Below are 14,559 nucleotides of genomic sequence, written 5' to 3'. Positions count from 1 at the left end.
TGCAACTGTGTCCTGGACTTCCTGACGGGCCGCCCCCAGGTGGTGAGGGTAGGTAACAACATCTCCACCCCGCTGATCCTCAACACTGGGGCCCCACAATGGTGCATTCTCAGCCCTCTTCTGTAGTCCCTGTTCACCCACGACTGCGTGGCCATGCATGCCTCCAACTCGATCATCAAGTTTGCAGACGACACTACAGTGGTAGGCTTGATTACCAACAACTACGAGACGGCCTACAGGGAGGAAGTGAGGGCCCTCTGAGTGTGGTGTCAGGAAAATATCCTCACACTCAACGTCAACAAAACAAAGGAGATGATCGTAGACTTCAGGAAACAGCAGAGGGAGCACCCCCCTATCCACATCGACGGGACAGTAGTGGAGAGGGTAGAAAGTCTTAACATTACGGACAAACTGAAATGGTCCAACCACACAGACAGCGTGGTGAAGAAGGCGCAGCAGCTCCTCTTCAACCTCAGGAGGCTGAAAAAAAATTCAGCTTGTCACTAAAAACACTCACAAACCTTTACAGATGCACAATCAAGAGCATCCTGTCGGGTTGTATCACCGCCTGGTACGGCAACTGCTCCGCCCATAACCGTAAGGCTCTCTGGAGGGTAGTGAGGTCTGCACAACTTCTATCTCAAGACTGTTAAACAGCCATAACTAACACTGAGTGGTTGCTGCCAACATACTGACTCAACTCCAGCTACTTTAATAATGGAAAAAATGATGTAATAAATGTATCACTAGCCACTTTAAACAATGCCACTTCTTATAATGTTTACATACCCTACATTACTCATCTCATATGTACAGTGGGGAGAACAAGTATTTGATACACTGACAATTTTGCAGGTTTTCCAACTTACAAAGCATGTAGAGGTCTGTAATTTTTATCATAGGTACACTTCAACTGTGAAAGACAGCATCTAAAACAAAAATCCAGAAAATCACATTGTATGATTTTTAAGTAATTACTACAATTTGATTTGATTTGAAAGAAAATCCTAAATGTGTTAAGGCATCAAATAAGTGAACTCCTATAGGAAGTAAGCACATGAGAATTCCAATTTCTACTAAATTCTAATTTTCCTCCAACCCTTGAGGTCACTCCAGGAAGGCTATAGCTGCTCTGGTTATGAGGACATCAGATGCTTTCATCGTATGCAAGACTACAATGCCTAGCAAAATAATCCAGACCCCTTGGTTTTCTTCATGTTTTTATTGTAGAGGAGGATCAAAATTGATTTGTCATTTTTTGTAACCCAAAATATTATGTAATGTCAAAGTGGTAGGAAAATTGTATTTTTTTATTAATAAAACCTGGACAGGAAGATCACCTCAGTGACTCAACCCACTCAAGTGACGCACCCCTCCTAGGGATGGCATGGAAGAGCACCAGTAAGCCAGTGACTCAGCCCATGTAATAGGGTTTGAGGCAGAGAATCCCAGTGGCGACAGGTGAACCGGCCAGGCAGAGAGATCAAGGGTGGTTCATTGCGCCAGTGCTTTTCCGTTCACCTTCACACTCCTAGGCAAGGTTTCTAATCAAATGTAATTCAACTTAAAAAATACAAAACAATTCAACCAATAAATAATCAAGCCAACTTAAATTAATCAAATCAAAAGAAAAACAAACTTTTACTAATAAACAACAAACAAATGCATTTGTACAAATAACAATCATCAGTCTGTCCATTTGTCAGTCAGGTTTGTTCTGGTGGAGTGGTTGATGGTGTGTTTGTGTCTTTGTGTGAGGTAGGGGGAGGGGTGGGGTCTGAGCTGGCAGTTGCTGGATGAAGGTGGCAGTTGTGGTTGGTCTGGGCTGTGTCCAGGGTTGGTGCTGGTGTTGGGACTGGTACTGGGATAACCTGGGTTAGAGATCATGCTGATACCAGGGCTGGCAAACCAGGGGTTGGTGCTGGGTCTGCAGATGGGAGGAAGGACAACCTGAGGAGCAAGCAGACCTGCAAGGGAGACCTAGAACCGGAGGTCAATTGTGGCACTCCCCTGTGGACTGCTCGCTCCGGGTGAAGGTCTGGTGTTTGGTCCCTCTGCCTTGTCTGGTGGTCTGTTGCTGGAAACCGGGATCTGGATTGGTGCTGGGTCTGCAGAGAGGAATGCATTCAACCCAAATGTGTTTTCTGCATTTAACCTAACCCCTCTGAATCGGAGAAGTGCTGGGGGCTGCCTTAATCGATGTCCACGGTACCCGGGGAGCAGTTGAATGGGTTAACTGTCTTGCTCATGGGAAGAATGGAATATTTCTTTCACCTTTTCCGTCTTAACTGCTCAGCTACCTGCCACATTCTACAGTGTTTAACTGTTGAAATTTCAGAAAATACTTAACATGTACAGTAAAACACATTTACGGCATTGTACTGTGCATTCTATTGTTTAATGATTGAAATGACAGAAAAGTTTTAGTGTAACAAGCCACATGGGAATGACATAAAACCTAAGGAACATTGCTACGTGTAAGCTCCTATTTCTCCTTTTCTATTATGAATCATTTGCAAGGTGTTAACAAAATTGTTCTCAATAGAAATGGATCAATGTCAAACATTTTAGACATAACCTAGCTAGCTCGCTAATGTTAGTGCCAACAACAAGCATGCTACAGTATAAGGTCTTCCCAGTACTGCACTGGCAAAATCAACAAGGACTCACAACAGCTAGCTAGTGACCAGGAACCACCCTATATACAGTGCCTTGTGAAAGTATTCGGCCCCCTTGAACTTTGCGACCTTTTGCCACATTTCAGGCTTCAAACAAAGATATAAAACTGTATTTTTTTGTGAAGAATCAACAAGTGGGACACAATCATGAAGTGGAACGACATTTATTGGATATTTCAAACTTTTTTAACAAATCAAAAACTGAAAAATTGGGCGTTCCATTGGTCCATAAGTGAAATCTCCACTCACCGAGATCACTGATCTCTGCCAAACTGTCTCTCCTGAACCTTGACAGTACGAACTGGCCATGACAGACCCAGCAGATTCGGACCAGATCCGCAATGCTGTCTCCTCTTGAGGAGCCACCATTAGAAGGCACGAGGAGTTGCTTCTTGGTCTTATGGAAGGGTTACAGACCTTGGCCGATTGCCATGAATGCGCATTGAACACATTTCTGGAGCAATTCCACGGGTTGTCTGTCAAGCAGCCTACCACAACGGTAACCCGGCTAGAAGCACGGCCTCCCTCTGCCACCTCGGTTTCCTGAGAACCCCGTTTACCTCCCCCGGAACGCTTTACTGGAGAGTCGGGAATCTGTTAGGCGTTTTTCGTGCAGTGTTTTCTCATCATCGAGCTGCAGCCCTCCTCCTTCCTGGGCTACGGCTGTATGGGAAAAACAATTGGCCGTATGCTTCAGTCTGGAGGAGTTCAAGGCGGAGGTGAAGAAGGTTTCGATTCTCCATTGTCCGGGAGAGAGGCTGCCCGGAAGTTACTCCAGCTCCAACTCCCAGGGTGTGGCAGACTATGCAGTGGTTTTCGATACATTGGCAGCTGAGAGTGCCTGGAACCAGGAATAGTAGTTCAACACGTTCCTGCATGGATTATCAGAGGAAGTGAAGGACCCACAGACAGCCCGGGAACTTCTGACGGATTTTGACTTGCTCATTGCCTTGAACATCTGAATCGATGTGTGGCTACGGGAGGTTTTCAGTAAGGCCCGGGCCACTTCACTCCCTCCGCACCGACCCTATGATTGCGGGATCAACTTTCTTCCAGGCACCACACGGCCCCGGGGACGACTGTACTCTCTGTCGGGTCCGGAGACCAATGCTATGGAGACCTACATTGAGGTTACATGGTGCAGGGTGTATGCGTCCATCTGCCTCCCCCGCTAGTGCAAGGTTCTTCTTTGTGGAGAAGGACGAAACCCTGCGCCCGTTCATCGACTACTGGGGCCTCAATGACATCACGGTGAACAACCGCTACCCTGGTTAATGAGGTTCTCCGCGACGTTTTGAACCGGTTCGTATTTGTCTACCTCGACGACATCCTTGTTTTCTCCAACTCAGCCCAAGAGCACGTGCTCCACGTCCGACAGGTCCTCCAGCACCTCCTGGAGAACCAGCTTTTTGTGAAAGCGGAGAAATACGAATTTCATCGCTCCACCATCCCCTTTCTTGTTTACATCATCACTGCAAGGAATGTACAGATGGATCCCAGGAAGGTGAGAGTGTGTGGTGGATTGGCCCCAGCCTACGTCCAGAGTTTAGCTGCAACGTTACCTGGGATTTGCCAACTTATGGCTTTATCATTGGTTACAGCACCCTGGATTCCCCCCTGTCTGCACTCACCTCTTCCAAGGTTACGTTCACGTGGTCCCCAGCTGCTGACCGGGAGTTCCGGGACCTCAAGCACCACTTCACCACAGCTCCCATTTTGGTTCATCCTCACCCGTCCTGTCAGTTTGTGGTGGAGGCCGATGCTTTGGATGTTGGAGTGGGGGCTGTCAAATCAAATCAAATTGTATTAGTCACATACGCCAACTACAACAGGTGTAGACCGTACAGTGAAATGCTTACTTATGGGCCCCTAACCAACAATGCAGTTTAAAGAAAAATACTGCTAAGAATAAGAAATAAAAGTAACAAGTAATTAAAGAGCAGCAGTAAAATAACAATAGTGAGACTATATACAGGGGAATACCGGTAAAGAGTCAATGTGCGGGGGAACCGGATAGGTAGAGTTATTACAGTGACTATGCATAGATGATAACAACAGAGAGTAGCAGAGGTGTAAAGGGGGGGAGCATTGTAAAAAGTCTGGGTAGCCATTTGATTAGGTGTTCAGGGGTCTTCTGGCTTGGGGGTAGAAGCTGTTTAGAAGCCTATTGGACCTAGACTTGGGGCTCAGGATGCTCTTGATGGTGCAGCTGCAGAACCTTTTGAGGATCTGAGGAACCATGCCAAATATTTTCAGTCTTCTGAGGGGGAAATAGGTTTTGTCATGCCCTCTTCACAACTGTCTTGGTGTGTTTGGACCATGTTAATTTGTTGGTGATGTGGTCACCAAGGAACTCGAAGATCTCAACATGCTCCACTGCAGCCCCGTCGATGAGAATGGGGGCGTGCTCGGTCCTCTTTTTCCTGTAGTCCACAACCATCTCCTTTGTCTTGATCATGTTAACCTCTCTGGGGTAGGTGGGATGCTACCGTCCTACCAGGCCAACATCCGGTGAAATGGCAGAGCTCTAAAATTCTAAATACACCATTCGTAATATTAAACATTTATGTAAATACAAGTATTTTACATCATTTAAAAGATTAACTTCTTGTTAATCCAGCCGGTGTTTCAGATTTCAAAATGGCTTTACGGCAAAAGCATATTGTCTGAGGACAGCGCCCTGCACACAGAAGTATTACTTGCATTTTCCAACCAAGCATTAGCGTCACGAAAGTCAGAACAACAATAATAACAAGAACAATCAAATAAATCGCTTACCTTTGAAGATCTTCCTCTGGTGGCAATGCCAAGTGTCCTAACTAGACAGTGAATGTTCGTTTTGTTTGATAAAATCAATTTTTATAGCCTAACACAAAACATTTGTAAACCGCTCGCGTCGTGATTTCCGTCTCATTCAACTTTGGACGAAACATTTGTGCTATCAAATATTATTAATTTGGGATTTTTTAAAGAATTTCTTATTTTGTTTGCAATATATAAAAATATCATTAGTAATGAAATGTGTAATGAAATGTGTAAAGTACACATTGGCTATGCAGTGTGTGTGTGTGTGTGTGTGTGTGTGTTATATTTTTTACATTTATTTTACATAAACATGGAATGGAACAGCACTTTGTGTGTGTTCTCTGTACTCTATATAATACATATCTGTATATTTTACGTGTTGATACAGGGCTCATACGTGAAAGTATTGTTACTGATTTTTTAAAATATTATTCACATTGGCAGTGATTCTGATTATGAGCCGCCAATGTCTAGGTGTCCATCTCCCTCTGAAGCTGGTTCATCCAGCCGGATCCCTGCTGTCTCCGGCTCCACACCTACCCGGCCATCTAGAGGTGTGAAGTCAGTGACAAAGAAGCGGAGGTGAAGAAGAGAGAAACCTGCAGACAGAGGGCCAGAGAGGTCGTTGGCACTCTGTGTTAGAAGATGATGTGGAACCAATTCCACCAGTTTTTAGACCCAAAAGGCAGCCAGGACCTCAACTAGACATGACTACAAAGTACAGCCCCCTTCAACCTTTTCAACTGTTTTTCAACTCGTCAGTTGTTGATTCCCTGGTGTCAAACACCAATAAGTACGGGGCTAAGAAGCTGGAAGTAAAGAAAGAGGTATGGAAGCCCATTTCCATGTCAGACCTTTTCTGCTACCTTTCAATGGTCATTTACATGGGGCTGGTGAAGTTGAAAACTCTAAAGGGACTACTGGAAAACGTCAGCTCTCTATCAACTGCCTTTCCCCATCACTGTCATGTCTTGTAAAAGGTTTCTGACTATCTCACGGGCACTTCACATCAGTGACCCAGAAGTTGATGGGGAGAATGACAAGAAGAGAGGCACAGCAAGGCACAGAATTTCCACAAAATTCAGAGTGTTTCCTTTCAAATGATACCAAGAATATGCATATCCTTGCTTCTGGACCAGAGCTACAGGCAGTTAGATTAGGGTATGTCTTCAGGTGGAAATTGAGAAGGGGGGATACCCCAAATAAGTTAAGGGAGAGGTTGTTGTCCTGGCACCACATGGCTAGGTCTCTGACCTCCTCCCTATAGGCTGTCTTGTCGTTGTCAGTGATCAGGCCTAACACTGTTGTCATTTGTAAAATTAATGATGGTGTTGTAGTTGTGCCTGGCCGTGCAGTCATGAGTGAACAGGGAGTACAGGAGGGGACTGAGCATGCACCCCTGAGGGGCCCCCGGTGTTGAGGATCAGCATGGCGGATGTGTTGTTACCTACCCTTACCACCTGAGAGCAGCCTGTAAGGAAGTCCAGAATCCAGTTGAAGAGGGAGGTGTTTAGTTCCAGGGTCCTTAGCTTATTGATGAGCTTTGAGGGCACTATGGTGTTGAAAGCTGAGCTGTAGTCAATTTTATCCAAGTGGGAAAGGGCAGTGTGGAGTGCAATAGAGATTGCATCATCTGTTGGGGCGGCATGCAAATTGGAATGGGTCTATGGTTTCTGAAATAACGGTGTTGATGTGAGCCATGACCAGCCTTTCAAAGCACTTCATGGCTACAGACGTGAGTGCTATGGGTCGGTAGTCATTTAGCCAGGTTACCTTAGTGTTCTTGGGCACAGGCACTATGGTGGTCTGCTTAAAACATGTTGGTATTACAGATTCGGACAGGGAGAGGTTGAAAATGTCAGTGAAGACACTTGCCAGTTGGTTAGCACATGCTCGCAGTACACGTCCTGTAATTCAATCTGTCCCTGTGGCCTTGTGAATGTTGACCTGTTTAAAAATGTTACTCACATCAGCTGCGGAGAGCGTCATCACACAGTTTTGCAGAACAGCTGGTGCTCTCATGCATGTTTCAGTGTTATATATGTCTTGAAGCGAGCATAAAAGTAGTTTAGCTCATCTGGTAGCCTCGTGTCACTGGGCAGCTCTCGGCTAGGCTTCCCTTTGTTGTCTGTAATGGTCCGCAAGCCCTGCCACACAAGCGTCAGAGCCGGTGTGGTGCGATTTGATGTTAGTCCTGTATTGACGCTTTGCCTGTTTGATGGTTCATCAGAGGGCATAGCGGGATTTCTTATAAGCTTCCGGGTTATAAGCTTCCCGCTCCTTGAAAGCGGCAGCTCTAGCCTTTAGCTCAGTGCGGATGTTGCCTGTAATCAATGGCTTCTGGTGGGTTATGTACGTATGGTCACTGTATGGTCACACAGCTCATTCAATGCTGTCTTAGTGCCAGCCTCTGACTGTGGTGGTATGTAAACAGCCACGAAAAATACAGATGAAAACTCTCTAGGATGGTAGTGTGGTCTACAGTTTATCATGAGATACTCTACAGTACCTCAGGCGAGCAATAGCTCGAGACTTCCTTAGATATCGTGCACTAGCTGTTATTTACAAAAATACATAGTCCGCCACTCCTTGTCTTACTAGACACCTCTGTCCTGCCGGTGCAGCATATAACCAGCCAGCTGTATGTTGATAGTGTCGTCGTTTAGCCACATCGCCGTGAAGCATAAAATATTATAGTATTGAATGTTTCGTTGGTAGTTTAAACTTCTGCATAGGTCATATATATTTTTGTCCAAAGACTGCACGTTTGCTAGTAGAATGGAAAGAAGTGTGGGTTTAATTGATAGCCTACGAATTCTCAGAAGGCAGCCCGCCATCCGGCCCCTTTTTCTCCGCCTCCTCTTCACGCAAATCACAGGGATCTGGGCCTGTTCCCGAGAAAGCAGTATATCGTTCGCGTCGGCCTTGTCAGACTCATTAAAGCAAAAAAGTGTTTTGCCAGTCCGCGGTGAGTGATCGCAGTCCTAATGTCCAGAAGTTCATTTCGGTTATAAGAGATGGTAGCGGCAACATTATGTACAAAATAGGTAAAAAATAAGTTACTAACAACGCAAATAAACAAACAAGAAACACAATCGGTTGGGGTCACGTAAAACTTCTGCCTTCTCCGGCACCATCTCAATCCCCTGCAGCGTTCTGCCCTGGTCCTCGAGTTACATCCCTGCACCTTCTTCTCCCATTGCCTCAATGCCACGGAGAGGAATTACGATGTGGGGAATCATGAGCTTCTCGTGGTGAAGACGGCGTTACAAGAGTGGAGAGACTGGTTGGAGGGGGCGGGACATCCGTTCATTGTGTGGACGGATCACAGGAACCTGGAATATCTCTGCACTGCCAAGCGTCTCAATTCCTGGCAAGTTAGATGGGCCCTGCTTTTCAACTGGTTTCACATTGTCACACCGCTATAGCCCCGTGGCTACACACCCGAGACTATCCTTCCCACCTCGTGCCTGGCGATGGCACTCAGCTGGGGAATAGGGAAGCAGGTCCATGAGGCGCAGCATTCCCAGATAACTGGATGTTTGTACCTGACGCTGTCCGCCACTTCAGTCCTGGAGTGGTCCCACTCCTCCAGGGCTACCTGCCATCTGGGCTCCCGTTGGGCCCTGACTTTTGTGCGGCAATGCTTTTGGTGGCCTACCATGGTTCCGGGCGTTCATTGTTCATCGCCGCCTGTATTACCTGTGCACAGAACAAGACTCCTCGGCTAGCTCCGGATGGTCTCCTTCAACCACTGCCTGTCCCTCACCGTCCCTGGTCTCACATATCCCTGGACCTTTTCACGGGTCTCTCCCATCTGAGGAAACACCCCTATCCTGACAGTAGTAGATCGGTTACCCAAAGCTGCCCATTTCATTCCTCTTCCCAAGCTACCCTCTGCAAAAGAGACGGCCCAGCTCATGGTGCAGCACGTCTTCCAGATCCATGGACTCCCAGTGGACATGGTCTCTGACCGGGGGCCTCAGTTCTCATCCCGGTTCTGGAAGGCATTCTGCACACTCATTGGTTCAATGGCCAACCTGTGCTCCGGGTTCCGAGATCTGCCCCTCTGGGTGGAGTCCCGCAAATTTCCCCCATTTTATCAAACCTTTCCCATCTTCTGTTGCTACCTACCCTCCATATGCAGACCACTTTTCATGTGTCTAGGATTAAACCTACAGTGCCTTGCGAAAGTATTCGGCCCCCTTGACCTTTGCGACCTTTTGCCACATTTCAGGCTTCAAACATAAAGATATAAAACTGTATTTTTTTGTGAAGAATCAACAAGTGGGACACAATCATGAAGTGGAACGACATTTATTGGATATTTCAAACTTTTTTAACAAATCAAAAACTGAAAAATTGGGCGTGCAAAATTATTCAGCCCCCTTAAGTTAATACTTTGTAGCGCCACCTTTTGCTGCGATTACAGCTGTAAGTCGCTTGGGGTATGTTTATCAGTTTTGCACATCGAGAGACTGACATTTTTTCCCATTCCTCCTTGCAAAACAGCTCGAGCTCAGTGAGGTTGGATGGAGAGCATTTGTGAACAGCAGTTTTCAGTTCTTTCCACAGATTCTCGATTGGATTCAGGTCTGGACTTTGATTTGGCCATTCTAACACCTGGATATGTTTATTTTTGAACCATTCCATTGTAGATTTTGCTTTATGTTTTGGATCATTGTCTTGTTGGAAGACAAATCTCCGTCCCAGTCTCAGGTCTTTTGCAGACTCCATCAGGTTTTCTTCCAGAATGGTCCTGTATTTGGCTCCATCCATCTTCCCATCAATTTTAACCATCTTCCCTGTCCCTGCTGAAGAAAAGCAGGCCCAAACCATGATGCTGCCACCACCATGTTTGACAGTGGGGATGGTGTGTTCAGCTGTGTTGCTTTTACGCCAAACATAACGTTTTGCATTGTTGCCAAAAAGTTCAATTTTGGTTTCATCTGACCAGAGCACATTCTTCCACATGTTTGGTGTGTCTCCCAGGTGGCTTGTGGCAAACTTTAAACGACACTTTTTATGGATATCTTTAAGAAATGGCTTTCTTGCCACTCTTCCATAAAGGCCAGATTTGTGCAATATACGACTGATTGTTGTCCTATGGACAGAGTCTCCCACCTCAGCTGTAGATCTCTGCAGTTCATCCAGAGTGATCATGGGCCTCTTGGCTGCATCTCTGATCAGTCTTCTCCTTGTATGAGATGAAAGTTTAGAGGGACGGCCAGGTCTTGGTAGATTTGCAGTGGTCTGATACTCCTTCCATTTCAATATTATCGCTTGCACAGTGCTCCTTGGGATGTTTAAAGCTTGGGAAATCTTTTTGTATCCAAATCCGGCTTTAAACTTCTTCACAACAGTATCTCAGGCCTGCCTGGTGTGTTCCTTGTTCTTCATGATGCTCTCTGCGCTTTTAACGGACCTCTGAGACTATCACAGTGCAGGTGCATTTATACGGAGACTTGATTACACACAGGTGGATTGTATTTATCATCATTAGTCATTTAGGTCAACATTGGATCATTCAGAGATCCTCACTGAACTTCTGGAGAGAGTTTGCTGCACTGAAAGTAAAGGGCCTGAATAATTTTGCACACCCAATTTTTCAGTTTTTGATTTGTTAAAAAAGTTTGAAATATCCAATAAATGTCGTTCCACTTCATGATTGTGTCCCACTTGTTGTTGATTCTTCACAAAAAAAATACAGTTCTATATCTTTATGTTTGAAGCCTGAAATGTGTCAAAAGGTCGCAAAGTTCAAGGGGGCCGAATACTTTCGCAAGGCACTGTATATCTCACAGCCCTTTGACTCCTGTTTCCACCTTAAGGTTGGTTGCCAACTGCCATATAAAGTCCAAAAAAGATGAAGCCTGAAGGAGGAGAGATTACTAGAAGCAAACTCGGTTGACCCTTTTATCTGTGGATTAATTGTCGGAGTAGAGGACCTTTTGCATTTCAGATTTGCAGCTGTAATTGCTGCAAAAGGTGGCTCTACAAAGTATTGACTTTGGGGGGGGGGGGGGGGGGGGGGGGTGATTAGTTATGCACGCTCAAGTGTTCTGTTTTTTTGTCTTATTTCTGGTTTGTAATACAAACCCTCCAAAAATCCATGTTAATTCCAGGTTGTAAGGCAACCATAATAGAAAAATGCCAAGCGGGTGAAAACTTTCGCAAGCCACTGTAGGAGAGATGTGCGCAAACATTTGACAACAAGAAAAAGACAAAGTTCTCACACATAGATAGAAAGTTCACGGTAAAAAAATTATCATGCGTGAAAGCAATTTGTAGTCGTAGAAAAAAGGCTCGTAACCATAGTAAACTATTTCTATAAATCGCTGGCAGCCTCTCGTTCGGCCATGTTGATGTCTGCCTTTCAACGCTGCAGAAATTATATTATGGTAACCATAAATAACCCTAGCCCTAGATTACTCTATTTGCAACACTATTGCGGTGTACACCCGTTCATCAACCAAATAGTTGAATTAGCTGGCCAGTGTGATAGCACCACTAAATGTGAAGGATACTGTATGGCATACACTAAGTGATTGTAATCCATCCGCTGTCTCATGTTGCACAGACGATGAGCATCAAGGAGACAGGTATTTCTGAGGCTTCTAACCATTTCTCCAGAGGCATGCAAAAGGTAGAGGGGAGGTGTAGGAAATGGGATCAGACATTGTAACAGTGCTTCAGTCCCTCTCCTCACCCCAACTTGGGCTTGAATCAGGGACCATCTGCACACATCAACAGTAACCCTCAAAGCATCGTTAACCATCGCTCTGCAAAAGCCACAGCCCTTGCAGAGCAAGGGAAACAACTACTTCAAGGTCTCAGAGCGAGTGACGTCACCGATTGAAATGCTATTAGCGTGCACCGCTAACTAGCTAACCATTTCACACCCGTTACACTCACCCCCTTTGACGACCTCCTTTTCCGCAGCAACCAGTGATCAGGGTTAACGGCATCAATGGGATCAACTTTTATGTGATCAACTTTTTTTTTACATGACTACAAATTGCTTTCTATGTGTGATAACTCAGTCTTTATGGCAGTCATTTTACTTAAGACCCCTGGAAATGACCTGAATATCTGCAGTTATAAAAAATTATAATGCAATATATTGATTTATAAATAAAATGAAAAGGTGTTTGTGGATAGCGAATTGCATTTGTGGATTGCGATTTACATTTGACATGCTATTGAGCCCATGCCTGTCTCTCACACACAGTTCTTTCTGAAGAAACTAAACCAACAGCACATAGAAAGGAACATTGGAACATGGAGACAGATATTTTACTGAATATATAAATGTGAAGCTTCCGGTTGGCGTTTCCAATCACTACCAAATATAATGGTGAGAGGAAGCCCAGTGACCAGCAGTGGGAGTAGATGGAGCGAGAAGGATTTTTGTGCCGAAATTTAAATTTGTTAATTTTCTTATTGATGAAACATTTGATCTCAATACAGTTTTCGGTTTCCAAAACTCAAAAGGCACTCGCACATCTGAGCAATCTATTTTGCTGGTGCATGGTAACAGTTGAATAAAATTAGAAAAAAGAAGGAACCTGCACACTGCTCTTTAATAAGCTTTACGTATCGGCCTCACGGCCTTCAGAGCTTTTGTGAGTTTTTTAAATTAGCACCCTTATGTAGACCTTGCCCCACCCACATCCGTTCCACTCATCGAATGGGGTTGGAGTCGAAGGGAAAAAAATAAGTACTACCAAATATAACAATATGCATTTCATAAATATTCTAATAAAGTGTCTACATAAGACGTATTAAACACGTCAGTAAAACCACAATGTGGACATCGACCTACCAAGCAAGTTTTCATAAACCATTGGGTACAACACAAGAAAAACATCAGAATAATCTGAAATAGGGGCATAATTCATTTTGAAATTAACATAACATACATAGGCATTTCACCAATAAAAGACCTTTAGGAAATCATGTCTGGAGGGTGAAAATCCAAAAACATTATCTTTTGCTCAGCGTATTAATGATATCACCTCACCTGTCTGATATCTTAACTTTCTCTATGCCACAAAATCTAAAAAGGTAGAAATGTAATGTTTTAGGACATGCATCCTCAGAAGGATTAGCCCCTATTTTTCAATTGCGCCTAAAATGACATACCCAAATCTAACTGCCTGTAGCTCAGGCACTGAAGCAAGGATATGCATATTGGTACCATTTGAAAGGAAACACTTTGAAGTTTATGGAAATGTTAAAGGAATGTAGTAAATATAATAGATATGGTAAAAGATAATACAAAGAAAAAAACAACCGTTCTTTTGTATCATTATCTTTAAAATGCAGGAGAAATGCCATAATGTATTATTCCAACCCAGATGCCATTTAGATTTTGGCCACTAGATGGCAGTGTATGGGCAACGTTTTAGACTGATCCAATGAACCATTGCTTTTCTCTTCAAAATGTTGTAGCAAGACTGCCCAAATGTGCCTAATATGTTTAATAATAACTTTATGTTCAAAATTGTGCACTCTCCTCAAACAATAGCATGGTATTTGTTAAGTTGTCTAGGTGTTATAATTATTTTAGCTCTGCCCAAACTTGAAAACGGCTTGCTCAACACGTGAAGGATGCAAAGGGACAACTCAATTCCTTTTTAGTGTTTTATTATGGTTTTGATGCCATTGTTGAAACAGTTGATTTGTTGAATAAAGTAGTTGAATGACAGAGGAATAGGGAATAGGTTGATAACCTTGAACAGAGAATAAACATGCATTATTTTACACAATAAACAATGCATGACACAGCAACAAAGCATGGCTTTGAAAAAAGTAAACGTTTAAACAATTTAATCTAGCACTTCAAGCAATTACTTCTGCAGTCAGAAAATATCCACAAAAAAGAAGTCACCACTCCTACCAGTGTACATGTAAATTGTGCTAAGCACTGGATGCAACATAATAAATAACTCCAAACATTACATACCAGTTGCGTCTTTAGGGTTGAACAATGAGCTGTTTGTATGTTGAGGACCCAAGCAAAGCTAAGCCCAAACATTTTATACCCATGCTTATCTGCCAGGTGCGCATGTAA

At 44.2% G+C, this 14,559-nt stretch overlaps 1 long non-coding RNA gene across 2 annotated transcripts; it reads right to left on the bottom strand.

Moving 5' to 3' along the window:
• Window positions 1-1,211: 1,211 nt before the first annotated feature.
• Window positions 1,212-14,559, bottom strand: LOC118938912. 2 transcript variants are annotated; one of them, XR_005036307.1, is made up of 4 exons: window positions 14,452-14,559; window positions 5,920-6,082; window positions 4,310-4,461; window positions 1,212-2,108 (listed from the first exon to the last, which is right to left on the bottom strand). It is a non-coding gene; the product is annotated as an uncharacterized LOC118938912 (long non-coding RNA). The 2 variants fall into 2 exon arrangements; XR_005036306.1 differs by lacking the exon at window positions 5,920-6,082 and having other exon boundaries at window positions 14,452-14,553.

This window comes from Oncorhynchus mykiss, chromosome 15 (assembly GCF_013265735.2).
Source record: "Oncorhynchus mykiss isolate Arlee chromosome 15, USDA_OmykA_1.1, whole genome shotgun sequence".
NCBI lineage: Eukaryota > Metazoa > Chordata > Actinopteri > Salmoniformes > Salmonidae > Oncorhynchus > Oncorhynchus mykiss.
The sequence above is the reverse complement of the archived record's forward strand: the minus strand, read 5'-3'. Positions and strand labels throughout refer to the sequence as shown.